This window comes from Crassostrea angulata, chromosome 7 (assembly GCF_025612915.1).
Source record: "Crassostrea angulata isolate pt1a10 chromosome 7, ASM2561291v2, whole genome shotgun sequence".
Lineage (NCBI taxonomy): Eukaryota > Metazoa > Mollusca > Bivalvia > Ostreida > Ostreidae > Magallana > Magallana angulata.
The window spans coordinates 23,815,085-23,836,775 of NC_069117.1; the positions used below are offsets into that span (position 1 = coordinate 23,815,085).

General features: G+C 35.6%; 1 protein-coding gene across 19 annotated transcripts in view; it reads right to left on the reverse strand.

Moving 5' to 3' along the window:
• LOC128192635 (teneurin-m-like) overlaps window positions 1-21,691 on the reverse strand; it is a 69,395-nt gene that overhangs the window by 31,178 nt on the left and 16,526 nt on the right. For 10 of the 19 annotated variants that reach the window (XM_052865487.1, XM_052865495.1, XM_052865496.1 and 7 more), the window contains 2 exons: window positions 13,542-13,733; window positions 1-40 (listed from right to left, as the gene is read on the reverse strand). The exon at window positions 1-40 is cut by the window's left edge and continues 241 nt beyond it. The gene's annotated coding sequence lies outside the window, so the exon portion shown is untranslated. Of the gene's footprint in view, window positions 41-1,330; window positions 1,783-4,810; window positions 4,992-5,107; window positions 5,765-8,923; window positions 9,131-13,541; window positions 13,734-16,312; window positions 16,529-16,618; window positions 16,635-17,580; window positions 17,603-19,320; window positions 19,653-20,121; window positions 20,322-21,691 lie in introns of those variants that run through there. The other 9 variants (XM_052865482.1, XM_052865483.1, XM_052865486.1 and 6 more) reach the window with 9 other exon arrangements.

Consider the following 21,691-nt stretch of genomic DNA (forward strand, 5'->3'; position numbering starts at 1 on the left):
CTTTCAGCAGATATCATGTCATTGTGAGGTACTATTCCATCTACAAATAAAAAGATTATTTCAAATTACTATTTGCACTAAAAGCATTCCTTTTCTATATAAATTAATTCCATTATAACCATTTTAACAGGAGCTTGGGCTTGGGGTAGTTGGTGTCAAACAGCAGTGTGACGTAGGCCTGTCTATTTCATTGCTGGCCACTCATCCAAGGCTCTTTGAAATCAACAAGACTTGTCCGGCTTTTGAGCTAAGATTAGCAATCCCAATCAGTGTATATTTCGCTCGAACAACCAACATCAATTTTAACTTGTTTTGAAGCAAGAAATAGATAGTAATGTCTTACTGAGAGTCCAAGGCCTTGTTAAAATGGTTCTTTATTATACCGGTATAAATTAATGCTATGCTGGTACTATGGGGAATAATGAAATTTAGCAGGATTATGCATCAAACATGTGCAGTATTGCTAGGAGTGGCATTTACTCGGTCAGCTTTGTATCGCAAGTTATTAACCGTCAGACAAGTATGATAGGTGGCCACACAAACTGCTGGAACAAAAAACATACTCTAGAAATTGCAGGTCTGCTACACATTTCCAAAACTCTGCTCTTCTAAGGTGAAAAGTGCAGATTTACAGATAGCTGTGTGCCGATAAGAGTCCGAACAGTGGTTATCTAACAAAGCTTGAGCAATAAAATTCAAATCAAACTGCAATGAATAACAGATAACTAATGCCCCAATATCCTCAGCAAACATCACATCTAGTCAAGCATTTTGTTGTTTTTTCCTTCTGTGACCGGAATTCTACAGATCCTTGATTGAGGACTGAAGTACAAATTCATTACTTTAATTGATTACTGTTACCATCAGCCTATTGCCTTTCCTATCCTGGTCTACAGTTAACAATTTCAACAAACAGCTAACCACTTTTGGTCATTTACTTACGACTCCATTACACCACCAAAATAGAACATCATATCAGATAGCCATTTCTCAATGTAGGCATTTTTGCTATATGGCAAAAAATCGCGGGGAGGAAATAAAAAAGAGGACCAATTTACCGAGCTCCACAACTGACCAAATCAATACCTACACAGATTATATGAAATACGATCTCTCTTTGCCTTCTAATAATCCCAGGAGATTCTAATAAAATACAACAGTATTCCAGTGATTTTGCCATTTTTACAGATGCCTTTTTAAGTTTATTCTCTCTCTCTCTCTCTTTCTCTCTCTCAAATTACATTAATACATGCATTCTTAAAAGAATCGAATCATAAATAGTCTAACAACAAAAATACTTAGACCTGTGTCAGGATTTCACATCACTTACATGCACACAGTCTCACAGTGTCCCCCGTCCAGGGACCATATCAACATAGTAATTAATTAACTCTGACACATCCCCTAATAAACAGTCCTCATCAAACGATTACAGTCAGATTACAGTCCACTGAGTGTGTGTGGCTCTGTCCCACCCTCCAATGAACAAACCCTGCAAATGCCAGCCAGGCTCTGATTAACAAAACCAGCTCTGTATTAATTATTAATGGGGGAAACATTTCTTCCTTGTTTATAATTCAGGTGAAGTTTCATACAGGGTTCTCTTATGATCTTGACTGTCCATCTGGAGTATATCTAGGGTCATTAAGTGAGCCAATGTCTCTGAATCCTCTGACAGTTTAGATTGGTCCAGGATATTACAGCCCCTCAAGACATGTATATACATGGAAAGGGATGAGAGATGAAAAGGGCTGGAATAGTATCATTAATATACATGTTATGAAAACAAGCATATGATAAATGGCTAGACATACACTGATGGTGAAAACATACAAGATGTTTGTAAATATTGCTCTTTACTTGATATTTATCTCATGAATGTCTGCTTTTTCTCCAAGAATAGTAACTTTGTTCTGGTTAAAACTGCTAAACTTTGCATCAACTGCTAGGGTAATGATTTATCAAACTTTCAACATGGACTACATGACTCTACAAGCTGCTTGCTAACTCAATGTGACAAATTATTGACCAATCAAAACCCCTGAGACATCCCATCACTTAAAAGTGGACATTTGAATGGTGTCCAATGAATTCTGGTTTTGGTAACATCAGCTTTCCCATGGGACCCCGTGTTTGACATTCAACAGTCAATCATTTCCCTCTTCTGTTCAAATTACCACAGGAGGATAATAATTTTAGAGAGAGCTTAGAACAATTCCCTGCAACACTCAGGGATTCGATCAGACTTCATTTTCATCACTGTCCATCATAAACTGTAGAGGTTTGCCAGACAAAATGTGCAAATGCTGTTCCAGGGCCTGATACAGAGAAATGTTATTTGCTTTTTTTTTGTTTCCCATCACTTTGTCTGTTTTTTGTATGCTATGCTTGTCATAGTTCTGTCTTATTTCTGAGATGAAGAACATCAAATTCTTCACAACCAATCTCACAACGGAGAGAGGAGAGAGAGAGAGAGAGAGAGAGACAAAAAATCAATGCTGCCGGCCAATTCACTTACTTATCTTTTCAGATTCCCTATTTGTTCCCTGGTGTGGAGAGGCAGCATCAGACTTGTAGATGAATTGTCTATTAATGTGTGTACTTCACTTTGTAGTGAAGAACTTTCTCAGGGGAAATTCTTCTCAAAATTCCACTTCAACAAAATATTCAGTGGGTTCTGTCTCAATTACACAATCCATGACAATAGGAGAACATAACAGACATAAGGTCTAAAAATAACTTCTTTACAATTTTTTTTTTGAATTACTGTCTTTAATCTGCGTATTTATGTGCATGTTTTTCTATCTGTACTTTTAATAGCATTCAAATTTAAATTTTGACAGATATATTGAACAAGCCCAAACAGAACATGCATCCCTCCTCCAATTCCAAAAAACAGCAAAACAATAAATGGCCAGCATTATCAAATTTTCATGGTGGGGCATGGGGTCTTGTCAGGAAGATGTTGGCCTCCTTGTGGTGCCAAGATAGCCATCTCCACACATGAGTCGCCACACAAGTCACTGATGCAGTTGCTGATGACAAGGATTGTACATGACAGGAGCAAGGGGCAAACTGACTGGGTGCACACAAAACTGAGATCCATCAACTGATGTACATCCTATTCTTTTGAACATATGAATTCAGGAAAACTCAAAATATGAATAACTACAGATCAAGGATAATAGATATATAGATAAAGGGAACCATAAAATGATTAAAATGATGTAAACATAACATGCTGCACATTTTGCCATGTTGTACTGACCAAACCCTTTTGAAAGATATATAACATGGTTATTTTTGATAAAGTTAACTTGTTTGAAGTTTGTGATAACAAGATCAGACTCCAGGTTGTAAATAGCAAAGGCAGGATATTATGCATCCTTCATAAAAACAATTCTTAATTCAATACCATGAAAATCTAAAAAATCTAACAAATTTTTCCTCAGATAATGAACTATTATGCGTCTTAGAGATTATACACTGCCAGCAACAGAAAGAACTTGAAATACACTGGCAGCTATAGATCTTGGATGAACACTGGTTGCCTGAATCTGAGACATTCTCTTGTTTCCACAAGGAGAACCTGCTTCCATTGAGCTTCAGTATGATACCTATATTCTGGTTTAATGAGCTCTGAAATCAATGGGCCGCAGTTAAGCTGCTACAAAATGGAACAATCTTTGTTACCAAAGACGCCTCATTTACAGCCATTTACCATTCTTTGTCATTTTATTTTAGGTTTCACTGCATTTGAGAGCACTTGATAATATTTATCTATTTCAACAGGAAAATACAAGCTTAATTTTATTTCTAAAATAATGATGCAAGCTACAGTAATTTCAAGCATTGCTGTTGGCTCTATAGACTAATACATGTACTAAGCATGCTGAGAGCTGGGGATTTCCGTCACAACCAAATGTTTTGGATAGAGCAGATGATAGGAGTGAAAGTACTTGGGAGGGAGAGAGGTGATAATGGGATACAATTCCTCCATCATCAGGGACCATCCTCAACGCATCTGGGTTTACTGAATCCCTAATGCAAAACTATTGCTTTTGATGACAGAGAGCCATGTTCCAACAAACCCAATGCATAAACCATATCTCTTCCCAAAAGTGCTGGCAACTCTCAGAGAGAGATCCCTGGCAGTAAAATTCCAGGATCACAATTATATCTGATTAAATGCTAGATTGTTACCATTGTTTTTTTCCTTGCCATGAAATCAGACACCCACTGCCTGCTAGGTCTGACAATTGCGGAGGATTTATGTTCCGAAAAATTCTGCCATGTTTCACCTTTTAACTGCTATCAATACATCTCGGATAAACATTATGCACATAAAGCTATAGGGATCCCTGGAAATATGGTTTCTCTCCTCATTTCTTAAATAAATGCTTGTCTCGCCACTTAGAGAAAAGTATGTCAGTCCGACCCTATAACAAAAACTCCATTTTTTCCATCTAAACCGCTACCTGGTATATATATCTACCATGTGATTTAGTCATTAGTGGGCTGATTACAGCCAATCTCAGTGAGATGACTTGAGACCCAGCTGTTAGGAACAGAAGATGCCTCTACCACATCCCTGATACCATGCTGATCCTTACCCAGAATTACAGATATTCTGTATCATTTCTTACTACCTGACAGCTACAATTTCTCCTTCTTTCCCTGAGAAATACTTGACATGGGTAATCCTATCTTATCCAGGAGAGAATGAGAGAAGAGCAGAGAGAGAAACCAATGATAGTAATATAAACCATTTACATGGTATCTGGGTTACTCTAAAATTTGCCTCACTAACCTTTATTGTTAGATAATTTGTCCATGGCAGACCCAAACAGCATCCCAGATTAGACAAGATTTCATGAAATGTCAAAGATTGACACAGGCTAAGCAAACAGATAGGTTTCAAATTAACTTATCTTACATGGTGCAATGGTTCTGCTCCTCTAACTAACATACAAAAAACTCTTGATTTACACTTGGAATACTGTTTTTTACACTTATTGTGTAAAGTAGAACACTACAGAACATTTTAAATCACAAGCAATTGTAAATCTAATATTTCTTTTTAAAAAGTACTCAATCTGATCCTTACCTTAATAATTTGTTTAGATTCCCATGTTTGAATTGTTGAAATTCAAGGACTCATAACAAAATCATTTCCAATCCATCTTGTTTTCCACTCAAGTCCTTGTAAAAAGTCTTAACTTCAAGAAAAACAACACTTGGGGTGAAAGATATTTAAAATTCTCACAAACATGCAAAAAGCACTTGGGCACTGTTATGATCTCAAGCTAAGAGTTGCACAAGGAAGAAATTGTTCTTAGTAACACGAGACATAATAATTTTCTTCAAATTCCCAAATAAAAAGTCTCCATAAAACATTTCACAGAAACACAGTTCAAAATCCTACACCTCTGAGTTTTTGTGAGTGATGGAGTTAGATACAGCGTATCATTACTGCAGTGAAATCCAGGTCTCTGTACGCATTTTTCAATGGAAAGAAAAATGAGTTATTTTTTTATTACTGACAAATTGGATCCTGTCCAGATGACATGGGGAGAAAGCATGCTGAACTCACATAAACAATAGCAGGAGACTTAGCAATCCGTGTAACCCTGGGGTCATCAGTAGAAGCAGAACCCACCGTCCTCCGAGCCAAGTGCTCCCTAAGTTCCCATACAAACACTGCTGGATGGGGCAGAGCATCAAACTGATATCACTAGATTTTGGTCAGGTGAAGGAAATGATTGATAAGTATCCAAAATGTCTCCGGAGTTTGTGAGCAGTGTTTACAAGACAGTCAACAAACTGTTCTGTGTCAGAGTCATTACCCTCGGCACTCAAAATAAATATTTGGAGCTACTCTAAACAAGATTTCATTAACCAGCAATTCATTTTCATCAGATCTTTTAAAACACTGTAAACTTTCTAACTCCAATCCCTTGACATCTGCAGGTCATTACACTTTATGCCCTAGTATTGTACCAACATTTGAGATGAAGACTTAATGGTCAAAATTTTGAAAAGTGTAAACAGATTCTTACCAACTGACCAATGGTTTATGGTGGGAAACTCAAGACCAGATGATGGTCCCAAACTTGGTACAATATTGATAGAGTGATATTGGAGAGTGGATATTTAATTAATGTAATGTTTCACCCTAACTATTGATTTCCAATCTGCTTTTGGTCTGTAACATTGCCCTCCAGAGATACCTGTTCTCTGTAATTAAATACAAACATCACAAATCTAGGAACTGTCATCATTTTTTTATCATCTCTCTTCACAGTGAAGCATACTCAATCATGCTCTCTGTAAAACAAGAAATCTTTGACAAACCGCTCACTGTGACCGGCTAATATCCATAGGAAATCAACTCCCTACTCCCAAACCTATATGGTCCAATGGAAAACAATCAAACATTTCACCAAATCCTTCTTTGAAATTCAATCTAAGAAGATTTCATCAAAGATGTAGAAATACATGCATTGTATATTTCTGCCAAGGGAGTAATTCTATTCCACACAATTCTTGATAAGCAACTATAATATAATTTTACAAAGCAGAACATTTCAATACCATTATTATATCAGGTTGTCCACTAGCAATCTTTGTGCTATTGGAGTCAGGCAGAAAAATCTTTATTTCTGTAATATTAAAAAAAATGTGTTTGAAATAATGAGACAGGAATATAAACCTAGATGGAGAATATCTCTCTCTCTCTCTCTCTCTCTCTCTCTCTCTCTCTCTCTCTCTCTAAGCACAATTTTAGTAGCTAATTCTCAAACTATTTTTATCCTTTCATATATGAACCCATATTCTGTCATATAGCTGGCACAGAATAAGACAATTTTTCTGGTAATGCCTTACAGTGCACATCTTCTGTTTGTAGTGCAATTTGTTGGCACACTGATAAAGCTAAAAGGTTCTATTAAAAATTGGCCTGTAAATCCGGGAATCATATTTACTAAATTATATCAATTTCTTTGGTAATGAAGATATTGGTTTATGGCATCATGAAAACTTTCGACCAATTCACATAGTACCCTTACATGCACCTGTCAGAGATACATATGAATTCTTAAATTCTGGGTCAGGTTGAATTCTTCTGAATCCTGAGGAACATCTGTATTGCTCCTGTCTGAATTTCAGACTCTGAATTATAAACATCTTTTTTTGTGTCTGTACAGTTGTTAAGGGTTTCTTGGCTCTTCGGTTTAAACATTGAGAGTGTGATTAATTATGCAAGTATACATAAGAAGTGATACACGTACATACTTCAATGAATCGCACGTGCTGAGGCCAATTTTTATATTTTGTTTTAAGTGAAGCCTTATCATGATCTGATAGTTGAAGATGATAAAAAATATCTTGTTAAATCAGCAACGAATCATTACTGAAGCTGGCATTAACTGCCCTCACTACAACTTGTTGTGCTAATTAGTAATTTTACTCCTTGGACCTCCAGTAATGCAGCAAAAACTTGGCAATTTTATTGTGAAATGTATTTTACTAAGAGCAACTAAATATTCTATTCTCATTTGTTACATAGGTTAAGCACCTTAATTTTCAGTGATGATAAAACTAAACCTCTATGTGTATATATATAACACTGACCAGACAACCCTAATTGGAGGACTGGTTTCCATTAGATGTATATTTACACAGACAGGGTATATTGGGATAGTTCAACTATTACACAAACAAGAGGTGTAACATGCCTCACCTACGATCAAAAGAGAGTGTTCGGCTGGCATTCTTTGAAGCTATTAGATACCAGCCCTGGTTTACATTCCATGTCAAGCACAGGTTAATTCAGCAAATCACTTGTTGACATTACAAAGAAGTCTATAGCTATTTCGATGCACAGGATAGTATTGGTATAATTCCACATCATTGAACTTTTTGAAGCAAAGAAAATCAACAGCTGTCAGCTAAATGATTTAATGGTCGGCAATCAGAGGAAATTCTGGTCCAGTCTGTCTGATAAGAGGCAGGCTCGGGGTTGATTTAGTGAGGTTCCTTGCAGACCTAGACTGGTCAGTATCAGCTAGATTTAGTAAAGTGCTCAGTATCTGCCTGATTTAGGGAACTGGGTCTCGGTCAGTCTGTTTTATGACATTTTTATGTCTGGCCACTTCCCCATGACTGGGGCACCTGTTCTCCTCTCTGCATTTTAATTCAGTAATTCAATCAGTAATCTTTTCCAGGCAATCCTCCATAGGACCATAAAGCAAGGATCAGGCTGATTAGCTTGCTGACCACTGCACAGGGGCACCAGTTTTACTGCCCAACAGGGCACCAATAAAAAGAACCTGCCGCAGTCTCTAAACACTTCCCTGCTAGCGAAAGCTTAGAGTTCACAACAGTCATCAAAAGTTAATGTTTTTTCTCAATTGACTGAGCAATGAATATGACATTTTATGAAAAGAAATTCAATTATCTTCTAAACTGTCTCTGAAAGACTCCAAATAATAGAGTTACTGTGTATGGAAATAAAGTCAGGCCGTTGATGACCTTTCTAGTGGCGGGACTCTCCATATTGCATTGTTACACCACAAGAAACTTTATTGGATTTAATAATTGGATTTTCTAGCCTTCTCCAGATAAAGTTTTAAACCTTGCGAACTTCATGAAACGATAACCTGTCTGACATACAGGAAACTTGATGCCAAAAATTCCATTTAACGAATACCTTTTTCCATGCAGGATGATTACCGTTATTGACACAGATAAAGTCAATCTGAGTTTTTAATAAAAAATCTCAGAAAAAATGAAAATTAAAAAATATATATTATAAGAATTTTTTTAAATAGACACCTTTGAAGTTTAATTTTGTATCTTCACATTATTAACATCAGTATCGAATAACAAGTTTAGAGTGATGTTTTATATCAAGACTGCTTACCCATGCAGCATCGGATATAGAAGCACACTGTATTGTTCATTCACACTTGGAACTCATGTTTTCGAAGTTTTATCCAGTTGAAAGTACAATGCCTAATTCGCCATGTGCTATCACAACAAACTTGCTCCAGTACAAATTATATAATACTCCCTGAGTAACAGACTATCAGAATAGTTTCCCCCATTAACAAATATTTCTCAGCTGCAGGTCCTCCAAGAAGTGATAAACAAAAACAGCCAATCAACTTAGTGCAACACATTTGTGACCCTTGACCCCTGCAGAGGGAGTGTGTCTTAAAGGCAAGCCACATGGGGGGAGCATTTATCTCACGACATGATTTAGCAATAGATAACTTCACATAGATATTACATCAAAGCCATAACACTGTCTCAATCATTTCCCTTTACAATGAGAACATGTATTTAAATCGTGTTTTTTATTTATTATCGTCAGTTAAAATCACTGACGTTTTGATAGCTGTAATTACCATCATTTCGAAGTCTCTTTATAAAAGACTCATATTCGCCCATTTCCATGTCTCCCTAATTTAGGTAGTGGAGTTGGTGACATTTTCATTTCTTGTGTCCCATTTAGGTTTGCCAATAAATAACAATTGCCCACTAAAGAACCAGACATTACGGCACATAGTTATTATGATTAAATGATAATATGCATCAGGACTTGGCCCCCCTCTAATGCAGCATGCCAGGCTCCCTGCAGCACACTGCATTCCCCATTAAATGGAGAGGGACCAATTACCCAGGGAATCACTAATACAAATTGATGGACTTTGTTTCTTCTCAGACAGATTGTTTCTCCTTCAAGAGGAAGCGGTTCATCATTTTTAAGCAACCATTTTATGAAAAGCAGAATTAATATGCATGCAACTTTGAGGACTCCTGCTGATTTCACCAACTGCAACGTAAGCAAATTCACAAAAAACAAATTCCTTTAATTTCAGCAAATAGGACCATAGCATTAAATATAAGTTAAACATTGAACACTGCAGTAATTTCCCTTATGATAGTATGATTTGAAAGTGCTCCTATTTTCATGAAGTCATAATGTTAATGCTTAACTTAAAATCCCCCTTAAAAGTATTTAAAATAATCATTTAAAAGGAAATTCACAAGATTTTCCAAGCTACATGTCGGCCAAAATAACTACATGCACATATGGTTCATCAATATATGATAATTAAGTACATGGATATTGAAGCTGACAAAGATATTCCGTTTACTTTCAGAAATTTATGTCAGAAAGGAAATATTATCTTTTAGCTTTTTTTAATGACTTCCTTATTTTTATGTAATAATATGATTTATTTATAATTCTTTCAATTGCTAACATTTTTAGCCAAAAAGCTGCAAAATTTTGCGGAAATTCTTTGCTCTGCAATTACGCAATCAAGACAATTCCATTGCAATTATCAGAAACAAAACCCAGGTGAAAAAACAAAAGTGCTAAACTATAAACAAGTACGCCAGCTGTTTCTTTGTGAGACCCCAAGTTGTGTGATTCCCACATAACTGCCAGCCCCCTTCAACATTCTGCGACTGAGGGTCTCAAACATGGAACAGCAAGAAAGAGAATGGCACAGCCATACACATGTCTCATAAACTGAGACTGAAGTAAACATATTATCACCAAACTTTCTTACCAAGCTGCAATTTCATGCCACAGACCTGAGATTTAATGTGACTGCAACATAAACTTGGCATATCTAAAATAACATTTTTTTTTCTTCGAATTTTAGATTAATTCCCTAGACTCCAAGCTGATTTAGGGGAATTCTAACCTCTATAGAGCACTGATTTTCCTCTGACAACATATAATATAGCTGGGTGGTGAGGCCCAAGGTGTGTCCTTGAGTTTATGTCAAAGTTCATGACCTCTGTTGTTTTTACCTGTTTGCAATCGGATAGGACACATTGTTATTGACATATATATTGGCACTTATATATTACTCCAATTAACAGGAGTAATTTCAGTTAGGCCCCTCAGCAAAGATAAAGACCTTGGGCTGGCATTTGGCAGGGAGGTAAATGGGAATTCCTGAGGGAAAGGTGACATAAATACTGCAGAGATAGCGAGGAAGCTTACTGGGCCATTCTCCCAGTATCAACAAGCCCCGGGGAGATCCCAAGTCTGTCACTGGTGTTCTTATCACCCCAGAAACTGACTCACAGCTGGAATGAAACAGGAGTAATGGGGGAGAGATATGCCATCTACATGAGCTCTGTGGACAAAACAACCAGACATATGGAAACTTGAAAGTTGTGAATAACATAGGGCACACCAATGCTGTCATTCTACAAAAGAAACTTTATCTTGCTTACAATGTTTTTTTGCTGCTGAAATCAGTCTGATCTTCTAAATTTTTCTCTGGCTTATAAGACATGTACACTTAACTAAGACAAGATGTGATAAAATGCTTTGTAATTGGTCCCTTTTTGATGTGACTCATAAAATTCTGCAAAAGATATGAATTATATGCTGAGATTATTTATACATTTATACTAAATTTTTCCCAATTTATTGCAACATCAAAGTTTAGGCCTAGTTAATTTTTAAAACATCAAAAGGCAAATTATAAATTGAATATGTTAAAACCTTTCTCTGGTTTAAAAAAGTTACTTTAACTTACTTCCACTTTCATTCAAAGAGTATTTTTTAGCTAATCCAAAAAAATTAAATAAAAGGGAAATATTTTCCTGTACCCAAAGACTTAGTACTTAATTCAAGCAAGCGAAAACCAAGTTTCTATGGAAATGTCAATAGCATCTTTATTTATCTTCCAAATCAAGTGCCTAGATTTCATTCTTGCATTAAAAAGCAGACTTACAAAATATAATATTCCAGCAAGTCCCAAGAGATGAATTCCGGCATGTTTAAGGAAAATCAATGAAACAATAGGCAGTGGATCAAGTCTTAATATGCAAAACATTAGCATCACAGTCCTAAAGAAAACCGGCTTTTCATTGCACTCAAGTATGCTGTGTTTCTCAATCATGATACTCAAGGGGACCTCAAGAAATTCCACATTCTCTCTCTCTCTCTCTCTCTCTCTCTCTCTCTCTCTCTCTCTCTCTCTCTCTCTCTCTCTCTCTCTCCATCAAATGCTGCTGTCTTCTCTATTTTGAAATCTACTGTTTTGACAAACAATAATCTTTCAATGGACTTCCAAGTTAAACAAGAAATATTGAACAGGTCATGTCAGAGAATAAGAGAACTCCCTTTTTCTTTCCTTTTCTCTCAGCAAACTCAGAAATTCCCAAGATCTTTTCCCCTCCGAGTTGTAAATCGTTTTAATAAAATATCTGCTAGAGTAAATTCATTCAATCAATTTGCAGCTGACACGAGCTTCCAGGAAAAGGAAGTCAGTCATGCAATGTTCGGTGAGATACATTCTCTTTTATTCTCTTTTACATGCAAGTCCTCGCGCAGATAAACCAAAAACTTTTGCTTTAACAAAGAGCAAGAGTCACTAATCAATTTATTCACAATCCCTATTATTTATTTCTTACGTCGCAGTGTTCAAATGATCAAAGTCAGACTGCACTACGTTTGCAGCATCTAGCATGCACTGGGAACATGTATTTTGTTTCTATACCACTTTCATGTGCCTTAATTATTCCAAAGTCAACATGATCTAAAACAATAATTGTTAATTTCTCCATTCATTGATATTCTGCCGTTGCAATCAGCCATAGAAAAGAGGCTAGTATACTTAATAAAGGAGACCCTCCAACTATACTTATCAATATTTCAGTGGTCTGCCATGGTACATTACATAAATTGTGACTGCTTTTACATGCTGGTATTAATTTTTAATAAACCCCAATCTTTCTTGTCCCTGCACTCCATAGTCAATGACAATAGAAACAAAGTAAAAAAAATAATCGTCCAATGTGTCTCCTAGGGGATTCCTGAAGGAGAAATCTCCATAATGGATGAAGCTCGTGATTGGCTTTCCTTATAATAGGGCTGATATTTGTTCCACAGTGCTTTGTTATTTAATCACAAAATCAATTTGTACATACTAACAGGAGTGAATGCTCAAAAAACCATAAATGAATGGATGTATCAAAGCTTGATTAAAGTACAAAATTTCATTATCTTGGTTTTTGAAAAAAAAATTCAAATATATATAAAAAAAATCATCAATCATTTACGGTAAATTGATAAATCAAATTCAAAATATAACGCAAAGGAAAGTACTGTTTAAATAACTCTGCAGTCAAAATTATATGCTTTTAGATTTTTTTGTTTTTTTCATCCAATATATTTTTTATTCATAAATCAGTATTAAAACTTTAGGCTTTTATTTTCAATCAATATGGCTTTTTTTTGCAGACAACGTTGTGTTAATATCTCAGCCAGATACAGATTATAATCCATTATCATAAAGACCATCTTATTTCCAACATTTCATGGTATTGTTCATCTGCTCATTTTCAATTTTTCTCTTTTAAGTGTTGTGTAATCCATAAGAAAATTCCCCATTATAAACTGCTTAATCAAAGTGTGTTTTTAATCTTTTATCAATATCCAAATCTTCTAGTGCATATGAAAGGAGAAAGCTGAAAACTTAACAAAGTAAGTGCAAGCTTCTTACCTATGGTTCTTGCAGGTATCCACAGGAAAAAAGTACCAGGTAGATGAATTATCCTTATACCGGTCAGTTAAATATCCTCTTAACAACATTTATAAGTAACACTCCACGAATAAAGTCATTTGTCCAGAGTCCAGATAAAGCAAGTTCACTCGATACAGGTGTAAGAAGTCACTAATTTATTCTCTTTTAAACCTGAAGTAAAATAAAAAATGAGTAAAAAAGATTGAATATAAATCAGACAAGTTTATTGTTACGATGTGTTGCGAGGATGCTCGTCGCTCGGCTTTACCCTCTCATCCTTTAATAGATCAACAAGCATGGTATTGACTGTACACCGACTTGTATTGAATGCGCGTCCTGTGAACTCAACTCCTGTCTATCATGATAGTAGAAGTCTAACGTATAAAAGTTGAACAACAGCAGAAACAGACTCTTCTATGAATAATACATCATCGACTGCACATTTCCCTTGCATCAGGGATTTCACACAAGTTTGGAGCTCATATAATATATATATATATAGATATACACTCTTCATAGAGAATTTTTCAAATACCATGTGTGCTATTAGAGGTATGAGATACTGTATGAAATTTCTTTTTATCAGTATAACCAAACTTCATGTAATTCCTATTTGTTCTTGTCCGCGATGTTTGTTTGTCTGTTTGTTTACTTAAATTGTTCACATAATTGACACCATTACGGCAGGTTAGCTCACCTATTTGCCAGTATTCGGAATGAAAGGAAAATTCTCCCATAAACAAACTCAATGACCGGAAAAGACACAAAAAACCTTTGCAGCATTTTCTTTCATTCTCCCACTGCTTAACATTTAAAAATAAACATTGTGGTACTCTTCTGTTTACACAAATGACCAACACACTCCTTTCTCAAGAACTTGGAGGCAGTGTGACAATGGGAAGAGATTATCTGAACTGGAATGACTTTCTGCGTTCATTGATCAAAGTTTTAATCAACAGCATAACTTCTGCTGCTGTAAATAATAACAGGCAAACAAAGTATAACTCATCAGACTCAGATTGAATAATAATTTTGCTAAAAACTGCATGCAGTTTTATTGTCAAAGTCTGCTACTGCAATAATTATATAGTTATATGATAACATGCAGCGGAGCAGATAGACCATGAAACCAACTGAATAAATAAACACCAGTCTGATACAAAATAACGATCATGCACACAAAATAATGGTAATTGTCAGTCATTTGTCCAAATATTGACCAGGGGAGATAATCTAACTGTGTATCTCAGCTGCTCGGCTTAAGATGGTCATTTCTGAGTTCTCCTCATTAAAATCATTTCTCTGAAAAGGTTCCATCCAAAAATAAATCTCACTGCCTGTCCAATTTATTCACAGGCAGCAATGGCTGCATGCTCCAGTAATTTATTCCATGTGATAATGATTTGGCAGTCTACCTGAGGAGGATAATGAAACAATTTCCTGATGTCGTCAAGCGGTCATTTCAGGTCAATCCATCCAAAAGCCTCAGATCCCCACAATCAATACTAGTCTACATACCGCAAATCTGACCTGAGCTGACCGCTTCTACATGTTGTATTGAGTGGAGATACAGTTTGATATTGACACTGAATTTAATGGGGGCCATTGGTATGCTTGAACCATTGGAAGCACCTCATTAACTCCTGTTGTACAGATTACCACATTAAAAGGCACAAACAAATTGGCACTCCACAGTTTTGTTTTCAGTCAAGTGTTAATACATGTATCAGTACAATTTCGAGCATCATTAGGCTAAACCATAGAAGTTACTTCCCTTTCCCAAAACAATAAAATATTTGATTGAATTATAAAGCATCCATGTTTTGAAAAACGTATGTGGTAAATCATGATCCGATTTTTTCCCCCCAAATCCATGAAACTAAAAATGCGATTCAACATACCTTGGTTTTTTAACACTTCAAAAAGTGTGATATTTCTCAATGTCACATTAAGTTTGATAATTAATTTCTGTATCTATATTGATGCCAGCTTCCATGCCAATTTGTAGGAAATTAATAGGAGTATATGTGGATATAAAACAGCAATCGGTGAGCTTTCCTAATAAAACTGTCATAAAATCCATACCATTTACAGCTTAATAATGATATCCATAGCTATTCCTTTATCAAATAATATTTGAAAAATACCCTTTTATCTTCCATAAACCTTTTCTGTAGTATTTACTGATAATTACGATGAGTTATCAGAATCAATATGGTGGAATTGGTCTGTGTTTGAGTTACAGACTCCTATACAATGGAGAGGGTGACCCCCAGGATTTCTCGCAGGAAGTGCATTAAAACAGAACTATGCCAACATCCATCAACTGCCGACGAAAATCAATCTCCTGTATGTCCTAAACCAACACATAGGGACCACAGTATAGGTCTATAATGAAGTCGGTCCAATTCATCACAGAACAGGCTTATGTATCCAATACAGCAAAATTAAAAGTTTGTTCTACTTAGCTTATACACAATACAATTACACCTCCTTCCAAATTAAATTGCATGATTTGCAAACAATATATCCTAGCTATTTCTGTGCATTCTGCTACTGCAATGAATGTATCATATATCTCAGTATATCCATGCAGTCAGATTAATAAATCAATAATTATAAATTACCCATCAATCATCCCACCAACCCAAAAAAAGTTAAATATTATTGACATTAGATTTCAAGGTAATTGGCTGCATATCATTTCACAATGAGAATATTGAATTATGACAGAAATACCCAGTATTTACCTTGGCTTTTATTCCAAAAAATGTTTCCCTTATGGTATCAAATATCAAGAAAAACAAGGTTCAATCAAAAGCCATTGATCCTGCTAGGTCAGATATCATAATTCACCTTTGGGAATCATAATAAAGCCAACACCTGAGCCAGGTATCACTTCTCACCTGTCCTGACAACGAACGATGTATGACCAGTGGGCACTGATGTGAGACCACAACATGCAGTCATAAATAAGTGTGTCAACAATATCAAACAATAACCTTCATCAAAGGGACCAAGTCAAAGCCATGGGCCACCTGTTCTGAAGCTCTTACCCCCAAAAATCTCAGTAAATCCTATACCTCGTTATAGCGGAGTTTGGTCCCCCGAGGTAAAAGACACAACTGGCTGCTATCTTTACATCAACTCAGTCGCTCCGTCCATGCATAAAAATATCCTTTAACTCTCGGTATCAAAGACCCATATTTTGTGTGGAAAAAGGTATTAAATTCTCATGGAGGTGATTTTTCAAGTTTTTGGTCAGCTGATTTTGAATTGGAGATGAAACATTGATAACATCTTGTAACCAAGTTTTGTGAGAAGAAAATTGAGTGGATGTAATTGCCATCATGTGGTATTGTTATAGAGCTTAACAAAGGAACCCAATGGCAGCTAAATCCAGAGTAATAACACTTTCTATCTCTCCTTTTCCTCATATACAAAAAACCAAGAGAATTTCATATTACACAAATGTTCACTTAAACATAGCAATTATCTTTTTACGGCACTGGTAAATGCCTCCAATAAGCACAAATAAAGGGGTCCCCTCCGAGTAATATGTAACATGTTTTGGGAATGTGCTCAGCGGTCTGCCACAGATTGCACCCAGATCACTCAGGTAGATAGGTTTTTACCTGTGATAATTTGGCCCCCCCACTCCTTTCCTTAGCCGGCAAACCCAATTCTATCAGTCATATCTCTGGTTTGCAATGCCAACACCTCATAAAACTTTACTTTTTGACATTTTCATTCTTTTATGAGGGGTAATTAGCACTCATTAACCAACCTCTCCATTGTTGGGGGTTACAAACTCTTATCACAGTTTGATGAACAAGAGATAAATGCTGAAAAGCATGTGTGTGACAGAGAAATGGTAGCATTGCTCATATGGTTAAAATTACTTGTAGTACATGTATTAATTAAAGCAACACAACTTTATACCCATCATGAATTTTCTCCAGAACATTTCAATGCTAGTATGTGCACAAACAAAAGTTTTAACTATATTCATACATACCACTAACAAAGTATCTAATATCCCTCACAAAAATCCATCTAAAGGCTTGAGATTCATTTCAGACTAAAAAATAAAAACCCTTACCCTAAGGTCTAAATGTTAGTAAAACATGTATGATCTACGGGGTATGCAAAGCTTGGAGATTTTTTGTGGCACAAATAAATGCTAATTGTTTAACAAATAGAGCAAACAAAGCCTTTGATTTTAATCCCTGCCTTTGACAACAGAGGAGTTTGTTAACACCTATCTAACAATATAATGACAAAAATCACACCTGTCTGTAACACCTGATTCAGTAGATCTTAGATAGGTGAATAGACTGGCTAATTGTTTGAATAGACTTGTGATCCCTAAAACCAGTTCCCCACAGGGCTCCACAGGAAACCCAGGGGGAGGAGGTGATATAATAAAAAACAATCAAATTAGTTTTTTGTTCATTGATTGGCTCATATGCTTTAATTGCTGTGTAATCCAGTTCTATGCAGTGACAGGAACTGACATCTGCAATGTTCATTCATATCGTATTTTCTTATTTCAAACACAAGTTATAACAACATTGAAGAGGAAGAGAGCTCAGCATTTCAAATAAAACTTTTAAACAAAGAAGCCTTTTAGCATATAGATATAAGAAATCACCTTGACATCCATTATGATTTACACAGGTCTATAAAGAATTTATACTTTTATTTTCTAATTTTGTAAACTTCGCAAATTTAAGATGATTATATGATAGTTAATCTTTTATCATGAAATCAAGTGTACATACTTACATCCAGTTACCGGTACTATAATCTCAGATAAGTCTACTTTTGGTTCACTAAACTTGTAAACAGGACACCTTTGATCAAAGGAAACTGGACAGCTGTTTTAATGCTGCTGAGAGTCCAGAATGGAGATTGGACAATCAATAGTATCAATAAAAGATTCAGTTTCAGTCTGTAATAAACAAGTCAGTTGCCACCTGTGTAACACAGCAATTTTTTGAACAGGTAAAAAAAACCAGGTGACACACAAAAGTGATAACAGACCCATCCAGCCAGGATATGACACTACACTTACACTCAAAAATGTGTTTGTCATAGAGTAAGGAACTGATAAGAACCCTCAGAAAAACAATAGGGGACCCTCACAGCCCACACAGGACACCCCTAAATATGAAATCACACAATCGGATATTGACTATAGATAGGGAAACCAATGACTCAGTGTGAACTGGTTTGTGTCAACACTGAGCTAGAATCCAGCGCTAACAAATCATTCCCTGCAAAGAGCAGCATCTGTTGGTGTAAATACATGCCATGTTTTTTAAATATTTACCTTTTTTAATCAGACAACAGTTCAAATTCCAATTAAAACTTGCAAATGGAATGAGTTTCCATTGGGTAAATAGCGCTGTAAAGCATGTGTCAACAGACACTTAGAAAGCTTCGCTCAACAGCGAAAGTAACAAGTACGAGATTATTGCACATCAGAGGGTTCCTTCAGACCATTTGCAACTCGATCAGTGAAAGTGTTCCTTTATGCAAAGTGAATTCAAAAAGAAGATATGGTTTTTAAAGATATGCTGAAAAGCCAACGAGAAATGAATGTTCATATACATGTCACAATGATCAAAGGCATTAGGGTAGGCAGGTTCATCCTTCGAGGGACGGCCGCGGCACTCTGAGGCTCAATGATAACTAACAGCATACACACAAAATATAAATTACATAGAAAGAATTTTTCTTTTAAGGTACCTACCTAATTGTACGACTATAATCTAAATTCCCACAGCACAGAGATCCAGACCTGTTTTCCTAGCTAATTTGCTTGGACTGTACATGCAATTTTGTTCAAAATCAGTCGATCGCTCAAACGAAGCCATAAAACAAAATATGTCATAATACTCCAAATACAAACTCAACACAGAAAAGTCAACACTGTTAGCTGTATAATCAACCACACTAGCCTTTCAACCTTCTGTAAGCCAATGTTTACCCACCATTACAGCCCCACAAGCAGTAATCATCTACTACTCTACAAAGTCCTACAGTCCCAAACGCACAGATGATGCAAACAAATCGTAAAATTATCCTGCCAGTAACTGTGTCCCCATCAGTGGCTCGGAGATAGAATTATATTTACCCACTTTGGCAGACCTGTTTGTTCTGTGGGGATATTCGGAACTAAAATGACATTACCCGTGAGTTCGGGCTTTCAGCTGATGGCTTTACATTATGCTAGGTGTATGTACATCGAAACAAAATCAAATAACATTGCCGACTTCAGACTTTCCATACAGACTCGCTGTTCCATTAGAATCGCCTCTTTATTTTCAAAAATAAAGTTTTATTACTTACCAGATATGCTGATACATATTGAATCATAAAAATGTCACTCTACATTGTAACAAGTGTTTATGTAGACTTTAAAATTTTCCGATAAATTTCTTAATTAAGTTTTATTTAAAGACAAGAATTTAAACTTGATTCAAGTTATCAATGGTAATAGCAAGATTATTTGGAAGAAAATTTACTCCTTTTAAAACAATAAAAAACTTACTTGCATATAAGACTTTAATGGGTATCTCCTTAACACCATTAGAATTACTGTGACAGATCGCCTCCTAAAAGTTAGTAAAGTCCCTTCCCTTAACTTTAATTTCCACCAAAGCCTGTGTTTGTGTAAGGTTTTACAATAGAACACATTAGAATTTCAATCCGCAAGGCAAAACACATCTTGTCTATCGTATCCACAATTAACATTTAAACCTTTACACAAACAGCCCCACGTTTTTTAAAGAAAACGAATTCAGTACATGCTTTTTTTAATAAAAAACCTTTTTGTGTGGGGCTCAAGACTTGCACTTCGCACTCCCATAGACTGTGTCACCGAACAAAATCTCATCCCCCGTATTTCTTTAAAGTCACTCAAACTTAAATTGGTTTGCATTAAACCAATACAAACACAGACTGTAGACTAAAAATGAAAGTGTTGCAAGTAAAAGGATTTAATTTGTGAATTCTTCAGCCAAGTGTTGCAGAATGTATAACCATCAATTCTAAATGCTATTATTCATCAGGTACAGTAATGTGTCACCTGCCGATCTTATCAGTACATTACTACTTAACCCCGAAGTGAAGAATTTCTTACTTTTTTTCTTCCCTCTCTCCGTTTTATCAGATGTAATCAAAAGTTGCTAAAAGATCTGTACAGTGCAACAAATTCTGTGCACAATCCTACAAATTATGATATAAATGCCACATATTGACAAGTTATTTATCTTTAATCACCATGATAGATATATTACCAGTACATATTGCTCACACAGGAAGGAGTGATACATTTTTAGCAAGATATGACAGTGACGCAATGTTTGAAACGCGTCGCCACAAGAAAAAGGTGGGTGAAGAGTGAAGAAAAAATTCTGGAGCCAATGCACTCAAGTCATAATCTTATCCTATAAATCTTACCGAATACCCTAACTACTGCCACATCTCTAGTAATATTGTATAATGTAAATCGATGGATAAAACATTGCTATCCCCAGGTCGAATAATGTAAAAAAGCAATATTTAAGCTTTCGTGCATTATGTTTGTCGAGAACCTAATATCCTGCGTGTGTAATACATGTATATATATATATATGAAAGATAGAATAAAAAAAAAAGTTAGGTTTTAATTAGACTTTTTCAACTTTGTTAATTAGTCGGTGAAGTTCAACCTAAAATTTGGTTTAAATCATTAAAACAATTTTTTTTTTACATATTTATGGAAAAATAATGAAACTCTCCACCTCCCATCTGGAGGTAAAAGATATTAACGGCATCTGTAATCACCAAGCTATAAATTGATACTGACACATTGTAATAATTTTGTATCCTTTAAATGACATCATTTCCACAATGTTTAAAAGAGAAATTTATTATGTCACATATTTTCCTCTCTAAATATTAATTATTGATATTAATTGTTCAAAAAAGTTGACAGGTATACGAGGCAATATATTTTTCCAACTATTGGTACCCAAAAATTGATTATTAACTCGGACACAATGTCAATAATGAGGGTGTTAGAAATCCGTTTGAAGTTTCTCTTCAGCAACTTGAGACAAATTAACAGATTCTATCTG